Source organism: Schistocerca piceifrons, chromosome 6 (genome assembly GCF_021461385.2).
Source record: "Schistocerca piceifrons isolate TAMUIC-IGC-003096 chromosome 6, iqSchPice1.1, whole genome shotgun sequence".
NCBI lineage: Eukaryota > Metazoa > Arthropoda > Insecta > Orthoptera > Acrididae > Schistocerca > Schistocerca piceifrons.
In genome coordinates, this window is record NC_060143.1 from 17264311 (window position 1) to 17272013 (window position 7703).

Genomic DNA, 7703 nt, shown 5'->3' on the forward strand with positions numbered 1-7703 from the left:
AAACTGGAAAGAAAGACGTCCTCGCTTTCAGCGTGTGCATTAAGACATAATCATTATTTGACTATATGTGACGGTAGTATGTGCTCCCGAAGGAACAGTTACCGTGGAAGACCATGCAGCTTTGCTAGAAATGAATTGATAAGTAAATGGACACCCTAGCTGCAAACAGGCGTTGATGTACTTCATTGGGGACATGTTGAAAATGTGTGCCTCGACCGGGACTCGAACCCGGGATCTCCTGCTTACATGGCAGACGCTCTATCCATCTGAGCCATCTGAGCCTAAAAGTTATAAAAAATAAAACACAATAATTGTATCTCCCAAAGGAATCTGAAGAGAGCATACTGGAAGGAAAAGGATGGATGACCAAGGAAGAGACGAAATGACAGATCCTCAAAATTGTTCAAATGGCTCTAAGCACTATAGGATTTAACATCTGAGGTCATCAGTCCCCTAGACTTAAAACTATTTAAACCTAAGGACATCACACACATCTATGTCCGAGGCAGGACTCGAACCTGCGGCCGTAGCAGCAGCGCGGGTCCGGACTGAAGCGCCTAGAACATGACAGATGCAGACAACTCAGTAAATAGGTGATGGCATGGCAGGGGTAAAATACAGCGAGCGAAGCCGAGGGGCACAAAAGGGAAGCAGTGGTTGAGAAGGGAGTGAGACAGAATTGTAGCCTATCCCCAATCTTATTCAAGCAGAAAAGGAAACCAAAGAAAAATTTGGAGCAGGAATTAATGCTTAGGGAGAAGAATTGAAAAATTTGAGGTTTACCGATGACATAAATCTGTCAGAAACAGCAAAGGACTTAGAAGAGCAATTGAACGGAATCGACAGTGTCCTGAAAGGAGGACATAAGATGAACATCAAAGAAAGCAAAACAAGGGTAATGTGGAGTGGAATTAAAACTGATGATGCTGAAGGAATTAGATTAGGAAATAAGACACTTAAAGTTGTAGTTGAGTTTTGCTATTTGGGTAGCAAAATAAGTGATGGTGGCCGAACAGAGAGGATATAAAATGTAGAGTAGCAGGGGTAAGAAAAACGAAGAGAAATTTGTTAACATCGATTATGAACTTAAGTGTTACGAATTCTTTTTTGAAGGTGTTTGTCTGGAGTGTAGCCATGTATGGAAGTGAAACATTGACGATAAACAGTTTCGGAAAGAAGAGAATAGAAGCTTTTGTAATTTGGTGCCACAGAAGAATGCTGAAGATTGCTTGGGTAAATCACGTAACTAACGAGGAGGTACTGAATAGAGTTGGGTTGGGTTGTTTGGGGGAAGAGACCAAACAGCGTGGTCGTCGGTCTCATCGGATTAGGGTAGGACGGGGAAGAAAGTCGGCCGTGCCCTTTCAGAGGAACCATCCCAGCCTGGAGCGATATAGGGAAATCACGGAAAACGTAAATAAGGATGGCCGGACGCGGGATTTAACCGTCGTCCTCCCGAATGCGAGTCCGGTGTGCTAACCACGAAAAGAATTGATGAGAAAAAAAATTTGTGGCACAAATTGATGAGAAGGAACCGGTTGATGGAAAACATTCTGAGACATCAAGAGACCACCAATTAAGCATTGGAGGGAAGTATGGGCGGTAAAAGCCGTAGATTGAGGCCAAGAGATGAATACAGTAAGCGCCGGCCGGAGTGGCCGTGCGGTTCTAGGCGCTACAGTCTGGAACCGAGCGTCCGCTACGGTCGCAGGTTCGAATCCTGCCTCGGGCATGGATGTGTGTGATGTCCTTAAGTTAGTTAGGTTTAATTAGCTCTAAGTTCTAGGCGACTGATGACCTCAGAAGTTAAGTCGCATAGTGCTCAGAGGCATTTGAACCATTTTGAATACAGTAAGCAGACCTTGAAGGATGTAGGTTGCAGTAGTTATTTGGAGAAGAAGAGTCTTGCACAGGATTGAGCAGCGTCAAACCAGTCTTCTGAATGAACAGTTTACGAACTAAAACTCTAAATATATAGATAAATGCAAATTAATGCAGATGAATAGGAAAAAGAATCCCGTAATGTTTGAATACTCCATTAGTAGTGTAGCGCTTGACACAATCACGTCGATTAAATATTTGGGCGTAACATTGCAGAGCGATATGAAGTGGGACAAGCATGTAATGGCAGTTGTGGGGAAGGTGGATAGTCGTCTTCGATTCATTGGTAGAATTTAGGGAGGATGTGGTTCATCTGTAAATGAGACCGCTTATAAAACACTAATACGACCTATTCTTGATTACTGCTCGTGCGTTTGGGATCCCTATCAGGTCGGATTGCGGGAGGTCATAGAAGCAATTCAGAGGCCGGCTGCTAGATTTGTTACTGGTAGGTTTGATCATCACACGAGTGTTACGGAAATGCTTCAGGAACTCGGGTGTGAGGCTCTAGAGGAAAGGAGGCGTTCTTTTCGTGAATAGCTACTGGGGAAATTTAGAGAACCAGCAATTGAGGCTGACTGCAGTACAATATTACTGCTGCCAACTTATATTTCGCGGAAAGACCACAAAGATAAGATAAGAGAGATTAGGGCTCGTGTAGAGGCATATAGGTAGTCATTTTTCCCTTGTTCTGTTTGGGAGTGTGGTGTGCGTACTGTAAGACCTTCGGTACACACCATCAGATTATTTGACATGTCGCTCTAGCGAAGTAGGCGAGTGTCAGCAATATGTCTCGTGGTCTTTTGTGGCGTGTGTATCATCTGCCATTAGGTCAGACGTTAGAAATGCCACTTACACACTTAGAGTAGCAGATTGACGTTGACCAACTTTAAACAGAACTTGATTAATTTTCACACACATTTATTAAAATAATAAAAAGCATAGACATTACGTTACTTGATTGTGGTTGCTGTTTACAATTGCGAGTCCGAAGTTCCTTTGGTCTTGGTATGTTAATCTTATTCTCACATATCTCTGATACCTGACAAAGTGTGTATTCATTTATCTTCATGGCTATGTACAGGAGTATGGTAATCTTATTAGGCGCAGACTGAAACTTGACTATAGACTGGTACAGACTAATGCAGACAAATGCAGACTAATGCAGACTGACTAATCGGAGGTCTGTACACTCGTTATAATACCTCGCGCGTTCAGGTATCACTGTGCGAGTGTGATCCGCGAGGAGAAAAGGTTCTACGTTAGCAGCAATCTCATTGGCTGCGTTACATATTAATAAGCGGATCGGCGGACGCAGAATTTGGTCCGTCTCTAAGGCAGCGCCATCTCGTAGTGCGGAGACGGACGAGCGCTGCGCCTGCGCTGTTGTGCTTAGCGGGGCGCGCTCTAGTAGGAAAGTTGTGTACGCGCTGACTACGCTGAACTATGTACACAACAGGGAGTGGAACAGGGAGAGAAGATGATAATTGTGGTACGAGCTACCCTCCGCCACGCACCATATGCTGGATTGCGGAGTATGTATGAAGGTGTAGACGTAAAACTGTTGTGGTAGATTTAAAGGAACGCTTGTCGCAGAATTTTGCTCCGAGTCGAGTGGTGCAGAGGACAGACACACGAGCAGAGGGCGAGTGGAGGGGCGCGGCCCGGTGTGCGCAAGTCGCTGTGCGGCGCGGCACAAAGCAGCCCGCGAGGCGAGCCCCGCATTAAGACGTTAAGTGCGGGGCCAGGCCAGAACGGGCGACAGATTTATACGTTCCGCTCGAGAGCGCAGCCGACCGCCGCGGCCGCAAATGAATCTCCCTTTCAGGCGGTAAGGACAGCCGCCTGAATCAAATTCATGCGAGTCGCGCCGGGGAAAAGACGCGCCGCACTCGAGAGCGAGCGGCGAGGGGCGGAAGAGAGGGGGAGGGGGAAGGGGGGGGGGGCTGGTGCAGGTACAACCGGCGAGGGGTGCGCACCCTCCTTGACTCGCCCCCGTGGCGGCGCTGACAGGCGTATTTCACGGCGGCCAGAGGACGGTTCTGCGTGCCGTGTTGATGTTTTATTGATATGCATCCACTCCACTTCATTTGTACCTCGCTACCTCTTACAAACTTACCACCTCCCGTCTCCCAACCGTAGCGCTTGCGTTATCTGGGCGAGCATCTAGGAACAACGGCTCGTGCCCCTACGTTTTTGCCGTTGCGCGCTAATTCTTTCCTGCCGACAACTGATCCCTTCTCACCCCGCACTCCCCTCGCCGTCATCCCTTTGCAAGATTCTCCCGGTGCTGCTGCTTACGTCCGCCGCTGTCGCCGAGCCTGTAGCGTGTCGTTCCGGTATTCGTATCGCGCTCTGGAATCTCCGCAACCGCTGCAGAACAGTCGAGACGCTCCTCCAAATCCCCCACCCCCTCCGGCGCCCGTCTCACCCTTCCGCAGACATTGTACCTAGCGCTCCGGGCAGAAGAGCAGCAACAATAACAGTTTCTTTTTCTTGCGCCGTCCCCGCCCGTTGTCTTCATTTTTTTCCCCCCGCTCCCCTCGCCGCACTGCGCCGCCGCGCCGCTGGGCGGAGCGGTCATTACACGAGCTGTCGGACAGGTCTTTTGCCGACCGGCTCCGGCGGCAGAAGACACAGCCCGGCCGTCTCCCGCGGCCGGCCGGAAGCCGCTACGCCTGCGGGCAGCAACGGTGCAGACTCGCCGCTAGGGAAGTGGCCGTCTAATACCCGCCTGTCGTATTTGTTGACCGGTCTGGCGAGCGAGTCGACGATTTGTATCCCGCGCTACCATCACCTGCCGCGGAGTTTGCCACTGTCGATGACGAAGCTTGCAAACAGGCGACCAGCCACGCACACCTTACACACACACACACATAAACACACACAACCACACACACACAAAGACCACATCCGTGCGCTCTTATGTTCCTCAAAGAAGGTCGCTGTCTAATCAAAAACAATAAAATCTTAAACTAAGCCATATATCTCACAAGGGAAGCATACACTAGCTTATCAAATGTATCCGAACGTAAATATGGGGTTTTTCAGCTTTCGCCTTTATGACTGTTCGAACTCTGCTGCGGACACTTTCAATAGTGCGCCCGAGTGTATGCGGAGGAATGCTAGCCTATTCTTCCTGAAGAGTCGAAACCAGAAACAGTAGTGGTGTTGGACGCTGGGGTCTTCTACGACTAACCTATCCCAGTTTTTAGTAGCAAAAAACACTGGATCACTCTGTAACGTCAATAAATAAATAAATGACCAAATGATAAATAAAGAAGTATCCAAAAGATGTTCCATTGGGCTCAGGTCGGGAATCTGGTCAGGCCAATCCATTTCAGGAATTTTATTCTCTAAAAACAATTTCCCCACATATCGTCGACTCCAAACTGTTCCTCTACTGTACACAGTACAGAACACTGTAATGTATGTTAACAGTCTTCAACATTTATCGTTTTCTTAAGCGATGTAAGGGGCCTAACCACAAAAACCACCAACACCGTAACAACAGCTCTTCAGTACTTCACCTTTGGCACTGCACATTGTGGAAAGTAAAGTTCTCCAAGCAGTCACCAAACCCAAACGCTTCCATCGTATTGCCACAGGGTACAGCGTGATTCATCACTCGTTTTCAGCCATCCGCTGCCCAATGACATCGCTCTTTACACCTCCTCAAGCGCTGACTAAAGAAGTATGTGGCTCATGAGGAACTGCCCGACCATTGTTTTCCATTCTTTTCAACTTCCAACGTACAGTCATTGAAGTAACTGGACTGCTGGTTGCACTTTGTAACTGAGCAGTGATTCCTTCCGCTGATTTCATGCGATTTTTTTTGTAACCACCCTCCACAATGCTCGAGGGTCACTGTCCATCAGCACATGAGTTCGCGTTTCCATTTCATATTCACATCACCAACAGCCGTCTTGGACAGCTTTAATACTGCTGAAACGTCCCTGATGGATCTGTCACTGTCTTATCACGAAACGTACAGATCGGAGCGCACCCCGCTGTCTAATCCAGGATAGGCAGCGATCTGTGACAGATCTGACGGCAGAGTACAATGCTGGTGCAGGCACGAGTGTTTCGGATCACACCGTTCGAGGACCACAGTTGAACATGGAGCTCCCCATCACACAACCTGTACGCGCTCCTGGGCTGACCCAGCGACATCATCAGTTAGACTGCAGTGGGCACGGGATCACTGAGTTTTCAACGTAGGTCAATAGAAACGTGTCGCCCCTCGAATGAATCGCACTTCTTGGTACACCAGATAGATAGTTGAGTCCTTACACGCCGTCGTCCAGGCGAATGGCTGGACGAAACATGTACAGACACTGGCCACTGAGGGGTACATTGAGTTGGGCTTCCATGGGATCTGTGGTGCTAATCGAAGACATCCTCACAGCTGGGTTTCCATGGGATCTGTGGTGCTAATAGAAGACATCTTCACAGTAGTGAACTATGTGAACATTATTGCGGACCACCTGCATCGCTTCATGTTTCAAGTCTCCCCCTACGACGATGACACGTTGCAGCAGGATAACTGTCCCCGTTGCAAGGTGACACTCGTGCTACAGTGGTTTGAAGGGCACTATAGTGAACTCACATTGATGTCATGGCTAGCAAATGTGCCTGATCTGTACCCATTGCAACTCACGTCGGGCGCCAGCAGTGTGCTCGTAAACCACCATTCCATAATTTGCGGGAAATGCTTCACCTGTGTGTAGACATCTGCTACCACTCACTTCTGAAATACTGCCAAGGACTTTCTGAATCCAGGCCAAGCAGAATTTCTGTTGTACTGCGTTTGGGAAGTGGAATAACACGCTATTAAACAGGTGGTCATGATGTGTTGGCTCATCGGTGTAGACGTACTGTCTAAAGCGATACGTGAAAGTTTGTCCCGGGCTGGCACTCGTATCCGGATTTTCCGCTAATCGCGAGCGGTTGTCAAAACAGTTTGGCTATCCCACCACACTCCCCGGACCGACCCAAAATTCCGTGTGTCACAACACCTACCCGTTTCTTCTCACAGATTATTTTATGTTGTCGGGTCTGCGTCTGGTGACATCTGGTTGTCAGTCCCGCATTACGTATAAATAACTTTGATCACTTAGCGTACATCCAACGGGTTACCTTTTTCGATCATATGTCGCATGATTGTGGTACATGCTTGTGCGTAACGGATGCTATTCTAGTATAATGGAAGTATGCAGTAATTTGGAGAAAACTAGGCGCAAATTTTTACGGGTCTGTTGAATGGCATATGAGAACACTAGCCACCGGGAAGCGGCTAAAGGCTGATTCACACTAGACGCCATCGGCATCGGGGACGAAAAGATGAGGTGTCCACACTAGACGGAACCTCATCGCGTCATTCCGCTTCACTCAGAACCGAACGGTGAGGTTAGGTTATCAGATACCATTCGCAATACAAAATGTCAAAATATAGTTTACCAGAATTCAGGAGCTAGTATCCCATTTTTCAAGAAAAGTCACACAAGGTCTTGTAATAACTACCGTGGAACAATTCCACTAAATGTTGGTCACAAATTATGTGGTTAAATAATAAACACTTTATTTCCTGGAAGAACAATGTGAATTCAGAAAATGGAGACCTTGCGTGGCCAATACGCTGAAGAGCCAAAGAAACTGGTACCTCTGCTAATATCGTGTCGGGCCCCCGCGAGCACGCAGAAGTGCCGCAACACGACGTGGCGTGGACTCGACTAATATCTGATGTAGTGCTGGAGGGAACTGACAGGGCTGTCCATAAATCCGGAAGAGTACGAGAGGGTAGAGATCTATTCTGAACAACA

At 48.0% G+C, this 7703-nt stretch overlaps 1 non-coding gene across 1 annotated transcript; it reads right to left on the reverse strand.

Moving 5' to 3' along the window:
- Positions 1-207: 207 nt before the first annotated feature.
- On the reverse strand, positions 208-282 carry Trnat-ugu. Its single transcript has one exon. It is a non-coding gene; the product is annotated as a tRNA-Thr (tRNA).
- Positions 283-7703: the final 7421 nt, after the last annotated feature.